This window comes from Mytilus galloprovincialis, chromosome 10, assembly GCF_965363235.1.
Source record: "Mytilus galloprovincialis chromosome 10, xbMytGall1.hap1.1, whole genome shotgun sequence".
Lineage (NCBI taxonomy): Eukaryota > Metazoa > Mollusca > Bivalvia > Mytilida > Mytilidae > Mytilus > Mytilus galloprovincialis.
The window spans coordinates 22562257-22589014 of NC_134847.1; positions in this window are offsets into that span (position 1 = coordinate 22562257).

A 26758-nucleotide genomic window follows, 5' to 3' on the forward strand; every position below is an offset into this window, starting at 1 on the left:
GAATATAACGGTTAATCCCTCCTTCTCAAGAACACTATAATTCCTCTCGGCGGGTGCTAGCGTGCGCGAAACATATCCAACCGGTCTGTCACATCCATCTTCCATTTTGTGCGACAGGACGGCCCCTATTCCATACGTTGAAGCATCACACGATAGAATAATGTCCTTGTTCGGGTCATAATGTACCAACACTTTAGAAGACTTTAGTAAAGTTTTTGATAGTTCAAAAGCCTCTTGTTGTGATTTGTTCCATTCCCATTGTTTTTCCTTTTTCAACAGTTCATGCAACGGTGCTAGTTTTGAAGATAAATCCGGCAGAAATCTGTTGTAGTAGTTAAGCATTCCTAAGTACGATTTTAACTCGGTAACATTTTTAGGTTCCGGTGCCTCTGTGATCGCTTTGACTTTGCTTTCAACAGGATATATTCCATATTGATCAATTTTATGACCTAAATACACTACTTCATGTGCTAGAAATACGCATTTGTCCTTGTTGAGTCTCATACCTGATTCCTGTATCTTGCCTATTACAGTTTCTAAATTGTTTAAATGTTCACTCTTTGAACTTCCAGTGTTAAGAATGTCGTCTACTCTCACAACAACTCTCGGGATTCCTTGCAACAAATTTTCCATTGTTCTTTGAAATATTCCCGGTGCGGATGAAACTCCAAACGGCAAACGATTATACTGATACAATCCTTTATGCGTGTTGATTGTTACATATTTACGTGACTTCTCGTCGAGTACAATTTGTTGATAGGCCTGGCTCAGATCTAACTTGGAAAAAGCTTGTCCCCCACTTAATGTTGCATAGAGATCATCGGTTTTAGGGATCGGATAATTGTCAAGTTTAGACACTTGGTTAATAGTTACTTTGTAGTCCCCACAAATCCTTACTGATTTGTAAGTTTTACTATTGGCACTATGGGAGCAGCCCATTCGGAAAATTCAACCTTTTCGATATTTCCCCCTTTTTCCAATCTATCGAGTTCTTTTTCAATTTTTCTTTGAGTGCGTACGGCACTGGCCGTGCTTTGAAATATTTTGGTGAAGCACCTTTATCTACATAAATCCTTGCTTTAGTCCCCTTTAATGTACCTAGTCCTTTTTTAAATACTTGAGGGTACTTACGTAACAAGTCTTGTAACTCCTTGTCCTTTTCCGGTTCCTGATTGTGTGACAATTGCTCAATTTTGAATATTGATTTCCAGTTGAGTTGTAGTTTATGAAGCCAATCACGCCCCATTAAACTCGGTCCCGTTCCCTTAACCACGGTGATCGGTAAATCCACACTTTGACTGTTGTATATAACGGTAACATTCCGTTTTCCTAACACATCAATTTTTTCTCCTGTGTATGTACGCAAACTACACGGTGATTTTTCTAATGAATGATCACTTCCAAATACTTGTTTACATGTCTCCTGACTTATCACTGAAACTGATGCACCTGTATCGATTTCCATATTTATTTCAGTGTTGTTGAGTGTAACGGACACTAGATACGGTTTCCTTTTTGTATCCTCCAATTGATACATTGTATAGGTATCCTCCATATCGTCACTATCCTCCTCAACAAAATGTGTTTTAGTCGGACGCTGCTTAGGGTACACTTTCCCTTGCTGTGTTTGTTGCTTAAATTTCGGTTTTTCTTTAGCATTTTGCTTCCCCTTATTTCGGCATTTTTTCGCTAAATGTCCCTTCTTATCACACACATACCACTTTGCGTCTTTCCATTTACAATCCGTTGCATTATGAGAGCCTCCACATCTGTAACATTCCTCATTACGAATTGTAACTTTGTGCACTTGCTTAGGTTCCTGAACTTGCAGATCGTGTGCGTTCTTAGCTGCCATTTCCATTGCTGTTGCAACTTCCATTTCTTTTTTGAATGTCAATCCAGGTTCAGCTAACAAACGTCTCTGAATACGGTCTTCTTTTATTCCACAGACAAGTCTATCTCTCAACATATCATCAAGAGTAGCTTTGTAATCACAATGTTCAGATATCTGTCTAAGCTCTGCTACAAACTGGCTCACCGATTCGTTTGGCTGTCTCAATCTACTGTTAAACTTGCACCTCTGTACGATAGATGACGGTTTTGGATGTTGGTGATCCGTGACTAACTTAACAATGTCATCATAAGTCTTTTTCCCAGGCTTTTGCGGAGCACTTAAATTCCTCATAAGTTTATATGTCTTTTTGCCACAGGCACTTAAAAGAATTGCTCGTTGCTTTTCTATACTTTCAATGTTATTTGCAATAAAATAATGGTTAAGTCTTTCGGTGTATTGTATCCAATCTTCGGAAATGTCATCAAATTCGTCAATACGTCCATAATTTGTTGGAATTATTATAGGTGGTGCAGCTTCGTCTCTCATTGTTATGTTTACAATGTATTCACTAAATCGAAATAAGTTTTAAATCCTCGTCGCCAATTTATGTGGCATCTTATGCTACATATATATAAAGTAGAATCCAAGTAAATACTAATATTTATTTATGGCGAAATTCTTATTTACGTATAGACTAACACCACATGCCACAACCGCTATTGCTCCAGCTGAAATGTTAATGGGACGGAGACCAAGATCGCTGCTAGACTTAACATATCCGAACATTAACAGTCCTGTTCAACAGAAACAACAAAGACAAAAACAATCTCATGATAAGACAGCTCAAGTGAGAAATTTTAATGTAGGAGATAGTGTGTACATTTTGAGTCACAACCGTGAAGCTAAATGGATTACAGGAACTTTAATTAAAAGAACAGGACCAGTTTCGTTTGTCATTGAATTAAACGATGGCAAAACTGTTAAACGACATCAGAATCAGATCAGACACAAATATGATCAGTATAGTGACAATAAATTACCAGATATATCTGAGATTCCAGATATTCCGATTCCAGTCGTATCCGACAATCAAGCAGATGTAGAAACACCGTCTTGTTCTAGTGACACAAGTGACAATTCAAAATCCGTTGTAAAACCTACCGTTGAGACTCCGAGCTAACCAGAACATGGAAACCGCCAAATAGATATGGAGATTTTGTGTATAATTAAAATTGAACGAACTTTGGTTAAGGCAATGGTTAAAATGTTAAAGGGCAGAATAATCCCTTATAACCATTTTATGCAAAGAAATAAGGCAGTCTACCTATTCTTTGTTTTGCATGCAAAAATAGATTTACATATTGCTTATTTTCAATTTTTAGTAGGATTTAGGAAATACACTATAATTGTAAAAGTTCATTCAGTTTAAAATTCTATAGATAAATATATGTGCAGAATTTCATTCATCCCATCCTCGTCGCCAATTTATGTGGCATCTTATGCTACATATATATAAAGTAGAATCCAAGTAAATACTAATATTTATTATACAACTCAAACGATCGAACTACAGTTACAGAATGATTATAATCCTAATAAAAGCCTTATTAAACTATGTGCAGATAATGAACCCGTGTGTGGTCGAAATGATAGATACATAGAAACTGTCACAGTATCAATTATCAGCGGATGTAACTGTTTATATTAATGTCACTACAGATATGCGGGTTACATGCACTGCAGCTACTACGATATGGTATGGACAAAATGCTCCACGGCCTAAACCTCCTGGTCCAAGCCTTGAAGGTCGAATTTCTGTTCACAGACAGTATCCGCAGGGGACAGTCATACATCTTAACGTACATATTCTGCGCTAGGTGATCAGCCAGAGCTAGCCGTCGACCTTCTTTCCAGGTTTCGTCAAACGAAAGGTCACTGTCTGTGATCGGACGCCGAATTTCACCAACTCCCAAAAACTTAAAACATATGATCTTATAAGTTGAGAATCATTTAAGACTGTGTGAACTTTCAGGCTGAAGCTATTCATATTCTTTATTTTAAAAGAACGCATGCATTTATCCTTTATGGTAAACCTTCCTTTCTTCTGAGCGATGAGCTGTAACTTAGAAGTTGTTTACACACGTTGTCATCAGACGACAACGGAACTGTCGCTTCTTGACGCTTGTTGTCGCTAATTAGTGAGACCCGTTACCGTGACCTAGATATACAGGCGATCTATCCTAAATTTTTAAAAGGGAACCAGTTTTACATCAGTAAAATGTTGTTATCTCCCTTAGTATGTTATTAAAGAAATTTATCCTGTTGAACTTACTTTAAATAAAGCTAATACTAACAATGACCACTGCCCTTTCCTCGATCTTGATATCTATATCACTAACGGAAAGCTGAATACTAAAATTAATGATAAAAGAGATGATTTTTCATTTTCTATCGTTAATTATCCATTTTTAGATGGTGACGTTCCCTTGTCACCATCTTACGGTGTTTATATATCTCAACTTGTACGATTCGCTCGTGTATGTAACAATGTTTTAGATTTTAACGAGAGAAATGTATGTATTACCGAAAAATTATTACACCAGGGTTTTCAATATCACAAACTAGTCAAAACATTTACTAAATTTTATCATCGGTATAAGGACATCATTCGTAAATATAGCTCAACATGCAGACTTCTTATACGTTCAGATATTTCACATCCAATTTTTTATGGAAACATTCTTTATAAAGCACAAAGGTGTCAGTATTCACCTCAAAAACTAACAAAACCTCTAAATAGACTTATTAAGAAGGGATATAGTTACGATACTGTTGTCAGGTCATTAAAGATTGCATATTTTGGCGTTAATATTGATTCACTTATAGGGTCTTAGCATCGGAACTAAACACATTTATTAAAAAACCAGTTGTTGGCATGACACGGGTTATGTTCTTCTCATATATGTTATGATGGTATGATACTAAACCCCTAACGGGAAGGATTGTGCCTGATATTCATATGATGAAATCATAATCTTTCAATCAGTTTAATTGAAGTCTGGAGCTGGCATGTCAGTTAACTGCTAGTAGCTGTTGTTATTTATGTATTATTGTCATTTTGTTTATTTTCTTTGGATACATCTTCTGACATCAGACTCGGACTTCTCTTGAACTGAATTTTAATGTACGTATTGTTATGCGTTTACTTTTCTACATTAGCTAGAGATATACGGGGGGGGGGGGGGTTGAGATATCACAAACATGTTTAACCCCGCCGCATTTTTGCGCCTGTCCCAAGTCAGGACCTCTGGCCTTTGTTAGTCTTGTATTATTTTAATTTTAGTTTCTTCTGTACAATTTGGAAATTAGTATGGCGTTTATTATCACTGAACTAGTATATATTTGTTTAGGGGCCAGCTGAAGGACGCCTCCGGGTGCGGGAATTTCTCGCTACATTGAAGACCTGTTGGTGACCTTCTGCTGTTGTTTTTTTCTATGGTCGGGTTGTTGTCTCTTTGGCACATTCCCCATTTCCATTCTCATTTTTATTTTATTCAAATATTTCCATTTTGTAAAAGGATAACTTAATTTTCAAACTATCACGGAACAAGCAGTTGCTGCACTACAGGTCTTTAACATTTTCCACACATTTTGCAAGACTATTTTGTTTTATGACCTATCAGATTCAAATAAAGCCAGCCTTCAATCTATAACATCATTTTCTACAAATCATAGCAACATTTGCATTATTTCACCAAAATAAAAACATATAAAGAAAAATACTGCATTACAAAATAGTAACATTTCCAGGTGGCAGATATATCTGGGATTCGTTTTACTTCTGAAAGAACCAATTGAAAAAATGAAAAAGACAAAAACCAGACCATAAAGTTTCTACATTGTACTTGTTTAAGCTTTTAAAAATTTAGAGTTTTATATATATATATATAATAAATTTAAGTTTTCTAAACTTCTTCAACAAGAACAAATAAACAAAATAAGTAATATGATTCTATCATCAGAGGCTTACAAATAAATATTTTTTATATTAATAAAGCAAATTTGTGAGAATATTTACATTTTATCGGTAATTTGTATATTTTCCCTTTGATCTTACTGCCTAATATTTTCGAGTATCAACGTACTTGCTGTATCACTGAAAATATTAGGCAATACATTATGTGACGTCATAATTACCGATAAACAGAATAATAGGTAGTTTCGTTTTTGATACTGACTATATCAAACGGGCTCATCTAGATATTCCACATGCTATAGTCAGTATCAAAAATAAAACTACCTATTATTCTATATGTAATTCTTTTATTTTGAGTTTTGATTTTTTACTTTCATATAACATGTATAAAAAGTATGTATAAATCAAGTCAAACTACACTATATACAAAACTAGATATAACCTTTAGCACATACATAAGTGTGTCAAGGGTAGATAATACATTATCTAAAAAAAGATTAACAGTTTTCTGATAGTATTTATAATATATAAATTGTCTTTTTTTAATAAAAAAAATTCAGCACTAATTTTGGAAAAAAACTGGCCAACTCCATTCAAAACTGAGGAACACTTTCAAAAACAAATATCTCTTTCAATTTGTACTTCTTGTGCAATTCTTTTAATGTTTGTACATGCAGTCTAAGCTTATAGTGGCTGGGGTGTCTTCCTCTATCTTAGATTTTGAAGTAGAAGATAACAATCGTTCAAGATTTTTAATTAGAAAATTATTAGTTTTACATGTATTATCTTTATGGCTGTATTTTCTTAAAAAAAACCACACACAATATTTTTGTTTTATTAATGTTGTTCAACTTTGCAATATGAGAGAAGATACAGAAGTTTATTATAGAAAGTGTTGTGAACTTTCCTATTCTCATAAATATCAAGAAAACAAGTAAAGTGACCCGGTTTTTTTCTTTTTCTTATTTGTTATGAGAGCTATCTTCTCACATTTTACTTTTTAAACTATATGGTGTATTTTTCTTTTATCACACTTAATTAGATTTTCCATGCATTATCTATACAAAATCTGACAATTATGAACAACCTGAAGTATGAAAAAAGTCCAGTGACCCACACTTTTATTATATTTTCAGACAATTTAACAAAAGAGCTTTTTAATTTTAATTAAGACTCTCCCCAGCAACCTTAAACTATGCAGGGATATTGTATTGCATGCCCTTAATCCTGCTTGTTCTCAGACAAGAATTCAAAAATTCTGTTGATGATTTTATTGGAACTTGTTACTCTCACAGAACCCTGTTCTGTCGTCTCAGACAACAATGCTTTCAGTCCAGCTAACCCCTTTCTATTTGTAGCAGTTCTCAAATGACAAAGTTTAAGATTTGACTTGTCTGCTTTTAAAGCCATAGCTTTTGACATGACTTTTTTTAATAACAGTTGAAAATGTTGTCAAATTACATTGATATAAAAAGCACAAATATGGATAAAGACATGAAAATGATAATGTTTGTACATATAAATCAAAATCACACTTTGTTAAAATCAATTTGTTTAGAATGGCGGTATCATAAATTGTATTGTGTGCATAAGTTTCCCCCAAAAGTTCATGAACAAGATTGGTTTGACTGTAAGATTTGAGACCAGGTTTGACATGTTTAAACAAATCTAAGGAATCAATAAAACAGTGTACATAAGAACAAAATTCATTCCACAACATATGGGATTTCAAACTATTGTAAAAGACATGACAGCCAAACCGCTTAATGTTATGACCAACAAGAATTGGCTTTTTTGAAAAAGTTGACAAATAAATAATAAAGTCATTCAGAGCTTGAAACTGGATTTTGTGCATCACTCTTTCTTTGTTGTAAAGCATTTGGTTTCCATCAACAGTTATCCCTATAATTGCAGATAGTTCAGGAGACATGGGTTTGTAAGGCATGACATAAGTGTCGAATTTCTTTTCTTCTGAGTATGCAGCAATCTGGACAATATCTGATGTTCTGCCTGTAAAATTAGAAATGACAAAGTTTTAAGTGTACATTTAAATCGATAACATGTACAATAAAGCAAGCATCTATATGTTTTTGATACTATAAAATGTTTACTGAGCTATTACAACAAAAGCATCCTGTATAATCTATGCTTTTTATATTCCTAATGTAAGGAATAGAATCTCAGAAAATCAAAAGTATTTTTTCACCCATCCAGTAAAACAGATTTTTTTTTTTTAAAAACACACATATTTTGCTTTTTTTTTTTTGGAAATTTTCAGAATAAAAACATAGATTTGATATTTATTTGGATAACTTTTACAACTTTTTTTCGGTTTGGATGTCCCAGACAATGGTTGGTGCGTTAATTTTCAACACAGGAGGTTCAATTTTATCATAATCATGACTTGGGCATAAAACATTTACAGGAAATATGACAATTACGAATCATTATGTTCTGTTTCCTAACTTTGAATATTTGTTTTTCATGTTGTTTGTACATACATGTAAGCACTACCTGTAGTAATCATAACCGTTACAATGTACAGCAACAGAGAAAATGATATTGTCTTACTTCTAAATTACTGAAAGTGATGTATCATTTTTAAGTCTGTATATGTACCGGTATATGAATTAAGCTATTTTGAAATTGCAGACAATAAAACATATAATGTTGTTATGTTTACTAATAATATAAAATAATAGAGACAAACAAACTGTACAGTACATACTAAGACTTGTAGTTTCTAGATCAAAGACAACTAGAGGGGATGATTTCATGTCACCTTCTATTCTGATATTCAATGGCTCTGGTATTTCTTCTTCTACATCATTATCAAGACTTATTGCTACAATGTATAGTCAAAATTCAATACATGTAAAAGTTTTGAGGTTTTGATTCATCAAAAATACATATACCGCCGGTATATGAAAGAGCAAATAATCTGACATATATATGTCATATTACAAACTTTGCCACATAAGGAAAGATAACTCAAATAAAGTATTTTTTAAGTTAGATAAATTATCTTTCATGTTGTAATGTTGGAATTTCCATATCATATTATATAATAGAAATATATATAGGAAGAAAATGGGTCTGTTACCCAACTTTTCTTTTTCTTATCATAAAGCATATCATTAGAGCATGGAGTGATCTTCTCATAACTAATCTTCGAACTTCATGATGCAGTTCTACTTTTTTTTATTACACAAAATTGGGGTTTATCATCCATAATCTATACAAAATGGGACAAATTTGTACAATTTGTAATTGTAAAAATAACTGGTGACCCACTTTTTATATTTTAGGAAAAACACGATATAAACTACATTTTGACAAATTATTTAAAAAATCTATTGAATTTGATTTAAACTTCTCCACGAATGTGTGTGCGCATGCGCGAAGGGAAACATCTACCTTGAAGAGCTCCGAGAAAAATTGTATCAAAAACAGATTTTTAAGTGTGACCAAACCACAAAACTCATCAGATCTTATATATTTATTACTTATATATATTTATTCATTCAAATATTCCATCGATGTCCTTATAAACGTCAAAACACAGTGGGGTTGGTTGCCAGGTAATCGTAAACAAAACAAAAGATGGCGGCAATCTTGAAAATCGTATTCGTCTCTATATGTTTATCAGTCTTCAAAATTAATGAATTGACCTCTCAACATTCCTATCCATTTGTGAGATATTCCTTACGAACACAATGTTCAACACTTATGATCAGCTACGTCCTCAAACAAAACTCCAATCTAAATCATGGTATTGAAATGTCACCTAAATCACCGTCTTCTGCATGGACAAACTTTACACTTATATGTATCCTACTTGCCGGAGATGTCCAATTGAACCCAGGCCAGTCTATATATTCATGTGGATATTGTGAAGTGCCAGTCACTTGGGAACACAAACATGCAATATGTTGTGATGAGTGCAGTATTTGGTATCAATCAGACTGTCTGGAACTTAGTGCCTCTAAATTACGTAACATACAAAATATTAATGTGTCTTGGATATGCTGTATTGTAGTACCCAAAATGTGGGGAGCTTCACATACCATTCTTATGAACTTGAAACATCAAATCAATTTAGCATACTCAACTCAGTATCATCATTACTATCCACAGACTCTATGTCAACAATACCATCAATTGACTCTTCATTCAGTCCATCAGTATTTAGTAGCCCAAAACCAAGAATACTTAGTAGCACAACTGAAGAATCACCATCACCATCAAGAGCCTCGAAATCAATCAGTGGCCTAGAACAAAAACAACAAAAACTTAGAATCCTAATGATAAACTGTCAAAGCATCAGAAATAAACGATCAGAATTAAACGAAAGCGTTGAATACATAAAACCTGATGTTATCATAGAGTGTGAATCATGGTTAGCAAATGAGCACCGAACTGCAGAAATCTTTCCAAATGGGTACAACAAAAATGTTTTTCGCAAGGACAGAAACAAAAACGGGGGAGGCGTATTCATTGCAGTACATGATAAATTCACTACTTCCGCAGTCGACAACAGTGAAAATGATTGCGAACTACAATGGACAGAAATACAAACAAAGACCAAATCCGTCATAATAGGTTCCTACTACCGTCCACCAAATGCAAGCATAGACGCACTGTATAATCTCAAAACATCAGTACTAAATGTGAGTGAAAACAGCAAAGATAAACCTATTATACTTGCAGGAGATTTCAACCTTCCTCATATTGACTGGAATAACAACACGGTCAAATCAGGAAAACCACAAGTAAAACACCACCAAGAACTTCTTGAATTCATCGAAGAATTTGGCATGGACCAACTACAACTGAAACCAAGCCGGGAAAACAACATCCTTGATTTATTTCTTACAAACCATCCAAGTCTTGTAAAGTCATGTAACACACTACCTGGAATCTCAGATCACAACATGATTGTTCTTGATACAGATCTAAAACCACAATATAATAAACCAAAATCAAGAGAAATATACGTTTACAAGAAAGCAAATTGGGAGGAGATTAAAGCTGACGTTATAAAATTAGGCGCTGACATTATCAATAGTAACACCTCTGTTGAAGATAAGTGGAACAACCTTAAAAAAGGTATAGAAACAACACTCAAGCTTAATGTACCAAGGGAAATAACAAATAAGAGACATAATCTACCTTGGCTATCAAACAGCGTAAAAAAGGAAATTAGGAGAAAACAAATAAAATTGAGAATGGAAATGGGGAATGTGTCAAAGAGACAACAACCCGACCAAAATAAAAAAACACAACAGCAGAAGGTCACCAACAGGTCTTCAATGTAGCGAGAAATTCCCACACCCGGAGGCGTCCTTCAGCTGGCCCCTAAACAAATATATACTAGTTCAGTGATAATGAACGCCATACTAATTTCCAAATTGTACACAAGAAACTAAAATTTAAATAATACAAGACTAACAAAGGCCAGAGGCTCCTGACTTGGGACAGGCGCAAAAAATGCGGCGGGGTTAAACATGTTTGTGAGATCTCAACCCTCCCAATAGTATATACCTCTAACCAGTGTTAAAAACTGTTTCAGAAAGCTAAACATACAGGAAAGCCAGATGACTGGACAAAATTTAAACAACATAAAAGAGCTACACAGAAAGCTGTACGACAAGCTCACTGGCAATATGTCAACACCATTCTGGACGCAGCTTTGGCGGAAGGTAATAGTAAACCTTTTTGGCGATACATAAAGTCTAAACGTACTGACAATATAGGTGTAGCTGGAATTAAAAAAAAATGGAATTTTACATCAGGACAGCAAATCCAAGGCAGAATTACTCAACGACCAATTTAAGTCGGTCTTCACCAAAGAAAACGCATCAGACCAACTACCACAGATCCATGAATCAAAATACCCAAGTATGAAAAACATTAACATCGAAGTACAAGGAGTAGAAAAACTGCTAAGAAACCTAAACATCAACAAAGCTAGTGGACCAGACGGCATTGCAAACAAAGTATTAAAACTTTGCTCAATTGAACTAGCACCAGTAGTGAGTCACATATTCCAACTTACTTTAGACTCAGGTACTCTGCCATCTGACTGGAGAAACGCCAACATCAGTCTAATATTTAAAAAAGGAGATAGACATACAGCGGCAAATGACCGACCTGTATCACTCACCTGTGTTTGCTGTAAACTCCTCGAACATATAGTCTGCAAGCATATCCTGAAACACCTGGAAGCACACAACATACTCACCTCACTCCAACATGGCTTCCATAGTGGTTTTTCCTGTGAAAGTCAACTTCTTATTACTATGCATGACATCATGAAATCTTTTGATGCCAAGAAGCAAATTGATTTAACCATACTGGACTTTAGTAAGGCATTTGACACTGTGCCTCATCGAAAACTCCTACACAAATTAAAGAACTATGGAATCGATGGTAATACAAATGCATGGATTAAATCATTCCTAATGCAACGACACCAGCGAGTTATTGTCGAAGGAGAATTTTCTTCATCTTGTTCCGTCGACTCAGGGGTGCCCCAAGGAACTGTCCTCGGTCCCCTTCTTTTTCTATGTCATATTAATGACTTGCCGCTCTGTGTAAAATCACAAGTACGTCTGTTTGCTGACGACTGCCTCCTGTATAATACAATCGAGACAACACAGGACCAACTCCAAATACAGAAAGATCTAGACTGATTAGACAACTGGGCAAATGACTGGGGTATGCGTTTTAATGCCAGTAAATGCTATGTCATGTCAATTCACCGTAGCAGGACCCCGCTCACATACAGCTATACCCTTAGTAATCACATTTTAGAGCAACAGTATATATAAACTTAACCAATATCATTACATACAAATGTATTAAGATACATGTACATATAAATGTTGCTTTTTGCACACAAGTTAAAAGTGAACCAAGATCAGAATATATCAACGAAAAGGGTAAATGATAAATCTAAAATATCTCTTTCCCTTTTTGTGATTGACGAATAAAAAAAACTTGCCCCTGTATCATTAAGTGAAACTTAGAACCAGGTAAGTTTACATGACATTAATATTGCATATTATTTCAATCTTCATGAAGAAAATCAAACAGTGTTTGGATAACTCTTGTACACTTCCCTGGTTAGACCTTTCAGCAAGTAAAGCTTTAAGTCCATCTATGCCATCTCGATGTACTGCTAACTAATGATGAGAAAATTGAAGGTTAGATTTGGATGCCTTCGGTGCATAATATTTCGAAATAACTTTACTATCCGTTCAACAGGTTCTTGTTTGCCAAACCAAAAAAACGATGTACGACACGTCTGAAATTAACCCTGATTGATTGTATTGTTTTTTGTGTTTAATGCCACATTCATCACTACCGGCTTTTTCATTGCGGACAGGTTTTACCAGTAGAAAAGATAAAAAAAAAGAACCAAGTGGTAGCATCAGCAAAGTGAATATATCCTTCATATATATATCTGTAGTCGCTGGGATGCTGTCTCATTGAGGGAAACTCGCATCTCATTTTCTCCATTCAGCGTGCACTTGTCGTTTGCTTATTTTTGTCCCTAGGTTGCTGTCTAGTTGACGTTTATCCCACATTCTGTTTGTTGTACACTACATATTTTCAAACATGCAGTTAAGGTGTTATTTCATGTATAATAAAGTGAGAAAATGCAGAAGAGAAGACCAAAGGACTTAATAGAAAAAGAAGAAATGATATTTTTTTTTATTTCAAAAACGACCTGTTTGGTCACTCGTATATTGGTTGTCTATAAATATAGTCCCTGTCAGTTTTATGAATGTAAACTATAAGAACTGTGTCTTTAAGGGGAAAATGTATGGCTAAAAATTATTAGTTATGTTATTTGATTGATAGTGATGTGTATCATCATTTCTTTAAATCTTAACTTTTTCAGTTGGCATTGTTGAATTAAGTGTCAGAGATGTATGAAAGGCAACTCTGTCTACTTAAACAGCGTAAAAATCGTAGATTTAAAAGTAGTGTGTCTAATGACTTTATTTCATGTCATTCAAGTTATAAGCAAACATTCTTAATAAGTAAGCACACGAGTTCGTGTCAAGATGTACTACAGATTTCAACTTTTATTTTATTTTTATTAGTAGCTGTAAATCTTAAATGTGCCTGTGTTTGCAAACATACAAAAATATGTCTTCACTGGGAACTCCAGAGCTGAAACCTACAGACACCAGTTTAGCAGGGACGTAACTCTATTACATTTTTGCACATAGAATCTTTACAGACACAGTCAGTGTAGCACAGTTGTGCTTCTCAACGACATGTCTACTTAGCTACCGAATGATGCATCCAAATAATGACTGCACGATAGATTCTCAGAAATTTTGCAATCCTTGGACATAAACCACACCCTTTTGTAGTAAGAAAAAATATTGTATATATAAAGGAATCGTCTTTAAGTTACACAAGGAACATATTTTACTTTTATAAAGTTTAAACTTTAAATATAAAGTTCAAACGTAAAGGTCTCCACATTCAATTGAAATGGACACAAAGACCTCTAAAAGCAGGCCCTATTATCTGATGCTTAACCCTTCCTACCTTTCTCTTAAGTATACTTATACTTTTTAGTCATTAACTTGTGTGTCAAGCATATAACTCACATTAGCAATATGTTTCTCAACAAATGAATCAATTGTACAAGGTATTGATGAAATATTTGTATTTGATGTAGCTGCTTCATGTCCAGCGACACATATATCTGTCATTATCCAAGAAGAGAGTAACATGTATGTGTTGCAAAACATTGCTTTCAGTCAATTCAAAATCCGTTCAACAGGTTCTTGTTTGCCAAACCAAAAAAACGATGTAGGACACGTCTGAAATAAACCCTGATTGATTGTATTGTTTTTTTTTGTGTTTAAAGGCACATTCATCACTACCGGCTTTTTCATTGCGGACAGTTTTTATCAGTAGAAAAGTAAAAAAAAAGAAAAAAAAAAGAACCAAGTGGTAGCATCAGCAAAGTGAATATATCCTTCATATATATATATCTGTAGTCGCTGGGATGCTGTCTCATTGAGGGAAACTCTCATCTCATTTTCTCCATTCAGCGTGCACTTGTCGTTTGCTTATTTTTGTCCCTAGGTTGCTGTCTAGTTGACGTTTATCCCACATTCTGTTTGTTGCACACTACATATTTTCAAACATGCAGTTAAGGTGTTATTTCATGTATAATAAAGTGAGAAAATGCAGAAGAGAAGACCAAAGGACTTAATAGAAAAAGAAGAAATGATATTTTTTTTTATTTCAAAAACGACCTGTTTGGTCACTCGTATATTGGTTGTCTATAAATATAGTCCCTGTCAGTTTTATGAATGTAAACTATAAGAACTGTGTCTTTTAGGGGAAAATGTATGGCTAAAAATTATTAGTTATGTTATTTGATTGATAGTGATGTGTATCATCATTTCTTTAAATCTTAACTTTTTCAGTTGGCATTGTTGAATTAAGTGTCAGAGATGTATGAAAGGCAACTCTGTCTACTTAAACAGCGTAAAAATCGTAGATTTAAAAGTAGTGTGTCTAATGACTTTATTTCTTGTCATTCAAGTTATAAGCAAACATTCTTAATAAGTAAGCACACGAGTTCGTGTCAAGATGTACTACAGATTTCAACTTTTATTTTATTTTTATTAGTAGCTGTAAATCTTAAATGTGCCTGTGTTTGCAAACATACAAAAATATGTCTTCACTGGGAACTCCAGAGCTGAAACCTACAGACACCAGTTTAGCAGGGACGTAACTCTATTACATTTTTGCACATAGAATCTTTACAGACACAGTCAGTGTAGCACAGTTGTGCTTCTCAACGAAATGTCTACTTAGCTACCGAATGATGCATCCAAATAATGACTGCACGATAGATTCTCAGAAATTTTGCAATCCTTGGACATAAACCACACCCTTTTGTAGTAAGAAAAAATATTGTATATATAAAGGAATCGTCTTTAAGTTACACAAGGAACATATTTTACTTTTATAAAGTTTAAACTTTAAATATAAAGTTCAAACGTAAAGGTCTCCACATTCAATTGAAATGGACACAAAGACCTCTAAAAGCAGGCCCTATATCTGATGCTTAACCCTTCATACCTTTCTCTAAAGTATACTTATACTTTTTAGTCATTAACTTGTGTGTCAAGCATATAACTCACATTAGCAATATGTTTCTCAACAAATGAATCAATTGTACAAGGTATTGATGAAATATTTGTATTTGATGTAGCTGCTTCATGTCCAGCGACACATATATCTGTCATTATCCAAGAAGAGAGTAACATGTATGTGTTGCAAAACATTGCTTTCAGTCAATTCAAAATCCGTTCAACAGGTTCTTGTTTGCCAAACCAAAAAAACGATGTAGGACACGTCTGAAATAAACCCTGATTGATTGTATTGTTTTTTTTTGTGTTTAAAGGCACATTCATCACTACCGGCTTTTTCATTGCGGACAGTTTTTATCAGTAGAAAAGTAAAAAAAAAAAGAAAAAAAAAAAGAACCAAGTGGTAGCATCAGCAAAGTGAATATATCCTTCATATATATATATATCTGTAGTCGCTGGGATGCTGTCTCATTGAGGGAAACTCTCATCTCATTTTCTCCATTCAGCGTGCACTTGTCGTTTGCTTATTTTTGTCCCTAGGTTGCTGTCTAGTTGACGTTTATCCCACATTCTGTTTGTTGCACACTACATATTTTCAAACATGCAGTTAAGGTGTTATTTCATGTATAATAAAGTGAGAAAATGCAGAAGAGAAGACCAAAGGACTTAATAGAAAAAGAAGAAATGATATTTTTTTTTATTTCAAAAACGACCTGTTTGGTCACTCGTATATTGGTTGTCTATAAATATAGTCCCTGTCAGTTTTATGAATGTAAACTATAAGAACTGTGTCTTTAAGGGGAAAATGTATGGCTAAAAATTATTAGTTATGTTATTTGATTGATAGTGATGTGTATCATCATTTCTTTAAATCTTAACTTTTTCAGTTGGCATTGTTGAATTAAGTGTCAGAGATGTATGAAAGGCAACTCTGTCTACTTAAACAGCGTAAAAATCGTAGATTTAAAAGTAGTGTGTCTAATGACTTTATTTCATGTCATTCAAGTTATAAGCAAACATTCTTAATAAGTAAGCACACGAGTTCGTGTCAAGATGTACTACAGATTTCAACTTTTATTTTATTTTTATTAGTAGCTGTAAATCTTAAATGTGCCTGTGTTTGCAAACATACAAAAATATGTCTTCACTGGGAACTCCAGAGCTGAAACCTACAGACACCAGTTTAGCAGGGACGTAACTCTATTACATTTTTGCACATAGAATCTTTACAGACACAGTCAGTGTAGCACAGTTGTGCTTCTCAACGACATGTCTACTTAGCTACCGAATGATGCATCCAAATAATGACTGCACGATAGATTCTCAGAAATTTTGCAATCCTTGGACATAAACCACACCCTTTTGTAGTAAGAAAAAATATTGTATATATAAAGGAATCGTCTTTAAGTTACACAAGGAACATATTTTACTTTTATAAAGTTTAAACTTTAAATATAAAGTTCAAACGAAATGGACACAAAGACCTCTAAAAGCAGGCCCTATATCTGATGCTTAACCCTTCCTACCTTTCTCTTAAGTATACTTATACTTTTTAGTCATTAACTTGTGTTTGTCAAGCATATAACTCACATTAGCAATATGTTTCTCAACAAATGAATCAATTGTACAAGGTATTGATGAAATATTTGTATTTGATGTAGCTGCTTCATGTCCAGCGACACATATATCTGTCATTATCCAAGAAGAGAGTAACATGTATGTGTTGCAAAACATTGCTTTCAGTCAATTCAAAATCCGTTCAACAGGTTCTTGTTTGCCAAACCAAAAAAACGATGTAGGACACGTCTGAAATAAACCCTGATTGATTGTATTGTTTTTTTGTGTTTAAAGGCACATTCATCACTACCGGCTTTTTCATTGCGGACAGTTTTTATCAGTAGAAAAGTAAAAAAAAAAAAAAAAAAAAAAAGAACCAAGTGGTAGCATCAGCAAAGTGAATATATCCTTCATATATATATATCTGTAGTCGCTGGGATGCTGTCTCATTGAGGGAAACTCTCATCTCATTTTCTCCATTCAGCGTGCACTTGTCGTTTGCTTATTTTTGTCCCTAGGTTGCTGTCTAGTTGACGTTTATCCCACATTCTGTTTGTTGCACACTACATATTTTCAAACATGCAGTTAAGGTGTTATTTCATGTATAATAAAGTGAGAAAATGCAGAAGAGAAGACCAAAGGACTTAATAGAAAAAGAAGAAATGATATTTTGTTTTATTTCAAAAACGACCTGTTTGGTCACTCGTATATTGGTTGTCTATAAATATAGTCCCTGTCAGTTTTATGAATGTAAACTATAAGAACTGTGTCTTTAAGGGGAAAATGTATGGCTAAAAATTATTAGTTATGTTATTTGATTGATAGTGATGTGTATCATCATTTCTTTAAATCTTAACTTTTTCAGTTGGCATTGTTGAATTAAGTGTCAGAGATGTATGAAAGGCAACTCTGTCTACTTAAACAGCGTAAAAATCGTAGATTTAAAAGTAGTGTGTCTAATGACTTTATTTCATGTCATTCAAGTTATAAGCAAACATTCTTAATAAGTAAGCACACGAGTTCGTGTCAAGATGTACTACAGATTTCAACTTTTATTTTATTTTTATTAGTAGCTGTAAATCTTAAATGTGCCTGTGTTTGCAAACATACAAAAATATGTCTTCACTGGGAACTCCAGAGCTGAAACCTACAGACACCAGTTTAGCAGGGACGTAACTCTATTACATTTTTGCACATAGAATCTTTACAGACACAGTCAGTGTAGCACAGTTGTGCTTCTCAACGACATGTCTACTTAGCTACCGAATGATGCATCCAAATAATGACTGCACGATAGATTCTCAGAAATTTTGCAATCCTTGGACATAAACCACACCCTTTTGTAGTAAGAAAAAATATTGTATATATAAAGGAATCGTCTTTAAGTTACACAAGGAACATATTTTACTTTTATAAAGTTTAAACTTTAAATATAAAGTTCAAACGAAATGCACACAAAGACCTCTAAAAGCAGGCCCTATATCTGATGCTTAACCCTTCCTACCTTTCTCTTAAGTATACTTATACTTTTTAGTCATTAACTTGTGTTTGTCAAGCATATAACTCACATTAGCAATATGTTTCTCAACAAATGAATCAATTGTACAAGGTATTGATGAAATATTTGTATTTGATGTAGCTGCTTCATGTCCAGCGACACATATATCTGTCATTATCCAAGAAGAGAGTAACATGTATGTGTTGCAAAACATTGCTTTCAGTCAATTCAAAATCCGTTCAACAGGTTCTTGTTTGCCAAACCAAAAAAACGATGTAGGACACGTCTGAAATAAACCCTGATTGATTGTATTGTTTTTTTGTGTTTAAAGGCACATTCATCACTACCGGCTTTTTCATTGCGGACAGTTTTTATCAGTAGAAAAGTAAAAAAAAAAAAAAAAAAAAAAAGAACCAAGTGGTAGCATCAGCAAAGTGAATATATCCTTCATATATATATATCTGTAGTCGCTGGGATGCTGTCTCATTGAGGGAAACTCTCATCTCATTTTCTCCATTCAGCGTGCACTTGTCGTTTGCTTATTTTTGTCCCTAGGTTGCTGTCTAGTTGACGTTTATCCCACATTCTGTTTGTTGCACACTACATATTTTCAAACATGCAGTTAAGGTGTTATTTCATGTATAATAAAGTGAGAAAATGCAGAAGAGAAGACCAAAGGACTTAATAGAAAAAGAAGAAATGATATTTTGTTTTATTTCAAAAACGACCTGTTTGGTCACTCGTATATTGGTTGTCTATAAATATAGTCCCTGTCAGTTTTATGAATGTAAACTATAAAAACTGTGTCTTTTAGGGGAAAATGTATGGCTAAAAATTATTAGTTATGTTATTTGATTGATAGTGATGTGTATCATCATTTCTTTAAATCTTAACTTTTTCAGTTGGCATTGTTGAATTAAGTGTCAGAGATGTATGAAAGGCAACTCTGTCTACTTAAACAGCGTAAAAATCGTAGATTTAAAAGTAGTGTGTCTAATGACTTTATTTCTTGTCATTCAAGTTATAAGCAAACATTCTTAATAAGTAAGCACACGAGTTCGTGTCAAGATGTACTACAGATTTCAACTTTTATTTTATTTTTATTAGTAGCTGTAAATCTTAAATGTGCCTGTGTTTGCAAACATACAAAAATATGTCTTCACTGGGAACTCCAGAGCTGAAACCTACAGACACCAGTTTAGCAGGGACGTAACTCTATTACATTTTTGCACATAGAATCTTTACAGACACAGTCAGTGTAGCACAGTTGTGCTTCTCAACGAAATGTCTACTTAGCTACCGAATGATGCATCCAAATAATGACTGCACGATAGATTCTCAGAAATTTTGCAATCCTTGGACATAAACCACACCCTTTTGTAGTAAGAAAAAATATTGTATATATAAAGGAATCGTCTTTAAGTTACACAAGGAACATATTTTACTTTTATAAAGTTTAAACTTTAAATATAAAGTTCAAACGTAAAGGTCTCCACATTCAATTGAAATGGACACAAAGACCTCTAAAAGCAGGCCCTATATCTGATGCTTAACCCTTCATACCTTTCTCTAAAGTATACTTATACTTTTTAGTCATTAACTTGTGTGTCAAGCATATAACTCACATTAGCAATATGTTTCTCAACAAATGAATCAATTGTACAAGGTATTGATGAAATATTTGTATTTGATGTAGCTGCTTCATGTCCAGCGACACATATATCTGTCATTATCCAAGAAGAGAGTAACATGTATGTGTTGCAAAACATTGCTTTCAGTCAATTCAAAATCCGTTCAACAGGTTCTTGTTTGCCAAACCAAAAAAACGATGTAGGACACGTCTGAAATAAACCCTGATTGATTGTATTGTTTTTTTTTGTGTTTAAAGGCACATTCATCACTACCGGCTTTTTCATTGCGGACAGTTTTTATCAGTAGAAAAGTAAAAAAAAAAAGAAAAAAAAAAAGAACCAAGTGGTAGCATCAGCAAAGTGAATATATCCTTCATATATATATATATCTGTAGTCGCTGGGATGCTGTCTCATTGAGGGAAACTCTCATCTCATTTTCTCCATTCAGCGTGCACTTGTCGTTTGCTTATTTTTGTCCCTAGGTTGCTGTCTAGTTGACGTTTATCCCACATTCTGTTTGTTGCACACTACATATTTTCAAACATGCAGTTAAGGTGTTATTTCATGTATAATAAAGTGAGAAAATGCAGAAGAGAAGACCAAAGGACTTAATAGAAAAAGAAGAAATGATATTTTTTTTTATTTCAAAAACGACCTGTTTGGTCACTCGTATATTGGTTGTCTATAAATATAGTCCCTGTCAGTTTTATGAATGTAAACTATAAGAACTGTGTCTTTAAGGGGAAAATGTATGGCTAAAAATTATTAGTTATGTTATTTGATTGATAGTGATGTGTATCATCATTTCTTTAAATCTTAACTTTTTCAGTTGGCATTGTTGAATTAAGTGTCAGAGATGTATGAAAGGCAACTCTGTCTACTTAAACAGCGTAAAAATCGTAGATTTAAAAGTAGTGTGTCTAATGACTTTATTTCATGTCATTCAAGTTATAAGCAAACATTCTTAATAAGTAAGCACACGAGTTCGTGTCAAGATGTACTACAGATTTCAACTTTTATTTTATTTTTATTAGTAGCTGTAAATCTTAAATGTGCCTGTGTTTGCAAACATACAAAAATATGTCTTCACTGGGAACTCCAGAGCTGAAACCTACAGACACCAGTTTAGCAGGGACGTAACTCTATTACATTTTTGCACATAGAATCTTTACAGACACAGTCAGTGTAGCACAGTTGTGCTTCTCAACGACATGTCTACTTAGCTACCGAATGATGCATCCAAATAATGACTGCACGATAGATTCTCAGAAATTTTGCAATCCTTGGACATAAACCACACCCTTTTGTAGTAAGAAAAAATATTGTATATATAAAGGAATCGTCTTTAAGTTACACAAGGAACATATTTTACTTTTATAAAGTTTAAACTTTAAATATAAAGTTCAAACGAAATGGACACAAAGACCTCTAAAAGCAGGCCCTATATCTGATGCTTAACCCTTCCTACCTTTCTCTTAAGTATACTTATACTTTTTAGTCATTAACTTGTGTTTGTCAAGCATATAACTCACATTAGCAATATGTTTCTCAACAAATGAATCAATTGTACAAGGTATTGATGAAATATTTGTATTTGATGTAGCTGCTTCATGTCCAGCGACACATATATCTGTCATTATCCAAGAAGAGAGTAACATGTATGTGTTGCAAAACATTGCTTTCAGTCAATTCAAAATCCGTTCAACAGGTTCTTGTTTGCCAAACCAAAAAAACGATGTAGGACACGTCTGAAATAAACCCTGATTGATTGTATTGTTTTTTTGTGTTTAAAGGCACATTCATCACTACCGGCTTTTTCATTGCGGACAGTTTTTATCAGTAGAAAAGTAAAAAAAAAAAAAAAAAAAAAAAGAACCAAGTGGTAGCATCAGCAAAGTGAATATATCCTTCATATATATATATCTGTAGTCGCTGGGATGCTGTCTCATTGAGGGAAACTCTCATCTCATTTTCTCCATTCAGCGTGCACTTGTCGTTTGCTTATTTTTGTCCCTAGGTTGCTGTCTAGTTGACGTTTATCCCACATTCTGTTTGTTGCACACTACATATTTTCAAACATGCAGTTAAGGTGTTATTTCATGTATAATAAAGTGAGAAAATGCAGAAGAGAAGACCAAAGGACTTAATAGAAAAAGAAGAAATGATATTTTGTTTTATTTCAAAAACGACCTGTTTGGTCACTCGTATATTGGTTGTCTATAAATATAGTCCCTGTCAGTTTTATGAATGTAAACTATAAGAACTGTGTCTTTAAGGGGAAAATGTATGGCTAAAAATTATTAGTTATGTTATTTGATTGATAGTGATGTGTATCATCATTTCTTTAAATCTTAACTTTTTCAGTTGGCATTGTTGAATTAAGTGTCAGAGATGTATGAAAGGCAACTCTGTCTACTTAAACAGCGTAAAAATCGTAGATTTAAAAGTAGTGTGTCTAATGACTTTATTTCATGTCATTCAAGTTATAAGCAAACATTCTTAATAAGTAAGCACACGAGTTCGTGTCAAGATGTACTACAGATTTCAACTTTTATTTTATTTTTATTAGTAGCTGTAAATCTTAAATGTGCCTGTGTTTGCAAACATACAAAAATATGTCTTCACTGGGAACTCCAGAGCTGAAACCTACAGACACCAGTTTAGCAGGGACGTAACTCTATTACATTTTTGCACATAGAATCTTTACAGACACAGTCAGTGTAGCACAGTTGTGCTTCTCAACGACATGTCTACTTAGCTACCGAATGATGCATCCAAATAATGACTGCACGATAGATTCTCAGAAATTTTGCAATCCTTGGACATAAACCACACCCTTTTGTAGTAAGAAAAAATATTGTATATATAAAGGAATCGTCTTTAAGTTACACAAGGAACATATTTTACTTTTATAAAGTTTAAACTTTAAATATAAAGTTCAAACGAAATGCACACAAAGACCTCTAAAAGCAGGCCCTATATCTGATGCTTAACCCTTCCTACCTTTCTCTTAAGTATACTTATACTTTTTAGTCATTAACTTGTGTTTGTCAAGCATATAACTCACATTAGCAATATGTTTCTCAACAAATGAATCAATTGTACAAGGTATTGATGAAATATTTGTATTTGATGTAGCTGCTTCATGTCCAGCGACACATATATCTGTCATTATCCAAGAAGAGAGTAACATGTATGTGTTGCAAAACATTGCTTTCAGTCAATTCAAAATCCGTTCAACAGGTTCTTGTTTGCCAAACCAAAAAAACGATGTAGGACACGTCTGAAATAAACCCTGATTGATTGTATTGTTTTTTTGTGTTTAAAGGCACATTCATCACTACCGGCTTTTTCATTGCGGACAGTTTTTATCAGTAGAAAAGTAAAAAAAAAAAAAAAAAAAAAAAGAACCAAGTGGTAGCATCAGCAAAGTGAATATATCCTTCATATATATATATCTGTAGTCGCTGGGATGCTGTCTCATTGAGGGAAACTCTCATCTCATTTTCTCCATTCAGCGTGCACTTGTCGTTTGCTTATTTTTGTCCCTAGGTTGCTGTCTAGTTGACGTTTATCCCACATTCTGTTTGTTGCACACTACATATTTTCAAACATGCAGTTAAGGTGTTATTTCATGTATAATAAAGTGAGAAAATGCAGAAGAGAAGACCAAAGGACTTAATAGAAAAAGAAGAAATGATATTTTGTTTTATTTCAAAAACGACCTGTTTGGTCACTCGTATATTGGTTGTCTATAAATATAGTCCCTGTCAGTTTTATGAATGTAAACTATAAAAACTGTGTCTTTTAGGGGAAAATGTATGGCTAAAAATTATTAGTTATGTTATTTGATTGATAGTGATGTGTATCATCATTTCTTTAAATCTTAACTTTTTCAGTTGGCATTGTTGAAGTAAGTGTCAGAGATGTATGAAAGGCAACTCTGTCTACTTAAACAGCGTAAAAATCGTAGATTTAAAAGTAGTGTGTCTAATGACTTTATTTCATGTCATTCAAGTTATAAGCAAACATTCTTAATAAGTAAGCACACGAGTTCGTGTCAAGATGTACTACAGATTTCAACTTTTATTTTATTTTTATTAGTAGCTGTAAATCTTAAATGTGCCTGTGTTTGCAAACATACAAAAATATGTCTTCACTGGGAACTCCAGAGCTGAAACCTACAGACACCAGTTTAGCAGGGACGTAACTCTATTACATTTTTGCACATAGAATCTTTACAGACACAGTCAGTGTAGCACAGTTGTGCTTCTCAACGACATGTCTACTTAGCTACCGAATGATGCATCCAAATAATGACTGCACGATAGATTCTCAGAAATTTTGCAATCCTTGGACATAAACCACACCCTTTTGTAGTAAGAAAAAATATTGTATATATAAAGGAATCGTCTTTAAGTTACACAAGGAACATATTTTACTTTTACAAAGTTTAAACTTTAAATATAAAGTTCAAACGAAATGGACACAAAGACCTCTAAAAGCAGGCCCTATATCTGATGCTTAACCCTTCCTACCTTTCTCTTAAGTATACTTATACTTTTTAGTCATTAACTTGTGTTTGTCAAGCATATAACTCACATTAGCAATATGTATCTCAACAAATGAATCAATTCTACAAGGCATTGATGAAATATTTGTATTTGATGTAGCTGCTTCATGTCCAGCGACACATATATCTGTCATTATCCAAGAAGAGAGTACCATGTATGTGTTGAAAAAACATTGCTTTCAGTCAATTCAAAATCCGTTCAACAGGTTCCTGTTTGCCAAACCAAAAAAAAACGATGTAGGACACGTCTGAAATAAACCCTGATTGATTGTATTGTTTTTTTGTGTTTAAAGGCACATTCATCACTACCGGCTTTTTCATTGCGGACAGTTTTTATCAGTAGAAAAGTAAAAAAAAAAAAAAAAAAAAAGAACCAAGTGGTAGCATCAGCAAAGTGAATATATCCTTCATATATATATATCTGTAGTCGCTGGGATGCTGTCTCATTGAGGGAAACTCTCATCTCATTTTCTCCATTCAGCGTGCACTTGTCGTTTGCTTATTTTTGTCCCTAGGTTGCTGTCTAGTTGACGTTTATCCCACATTCTGTTTGTTGCACACTACATATTTTCAAACATGCAGTTAAGGTGTTATTTCATGTATAATAAAGTGAGAAAATGCAGAAGAGAAGACCAAAGGACTTAATAGAAAAAGAAGAAATGATATTTTTTTTTTATTTCAAAAACGACCTGTTTGGTCACTCGTATATTGGTTGTCTATAAATATAGTCCCTGTCAGTTTTATGAATGTAAACTATAAAAACTGTGTCTTTTAGGGGAAAATGTATGGCTAAAAATTATTAGTTATGTTATTTGATTGATAGTGATGTGTATCATCATTTCTTTAAATCTTAACTTTTTCAGTTGGCATTGTTGAAGTAAGTGTCAGAGATGTATGAAAGGCAACTCTGTCTACTTAAACAGCGTAAAAATCGTAGATTTAAAAGTAGTGTGTCTAATGACTTTATTTCATGTCATTCAAGTTATAAGCAAACATTCTTAATAAGTAAGCACACGAGTTCGTGTCAAGATGTACTACAGATTTCAACTTTTATTTTATTTTTATTAGTAGCTGTAAATCTTAAATGTGCCTGTGTTTGCAAACATACAAAAATATGTCTTCACTGGGAACTCCAGAGCTGAAACCTACAGACACCAGTTTAGCAGGGACGTAACTCTATTACATTTTTGCACATAGAATCTTTACAGACACAGTCAGTGTAGCACAGTTGTGCTTCTCAACGACATGTCTACTTAGCTACCGAATGATGCATCCAAATAATGACTGCACGATAGATTCTCAGAAATTTTGCAATCCTTGGACATAAACCACACCCTTTTGTAGTAAGAAAAAATATTGTATATATAAAGGAATCGTCTTTAAGTTACACAAGGAACATATTTTACTTTTACAAAGTTTAAACTTTAAATATAAAGTTCAAACGAAATGGACACAAAGACCTCTAAAAGCAGGCCCTATATCTGATGCTTAACCCTTCCTACCTTTCTCTTAAGTATACTTATACTTTTTAGTCATTAACTTGTGTTTGTCA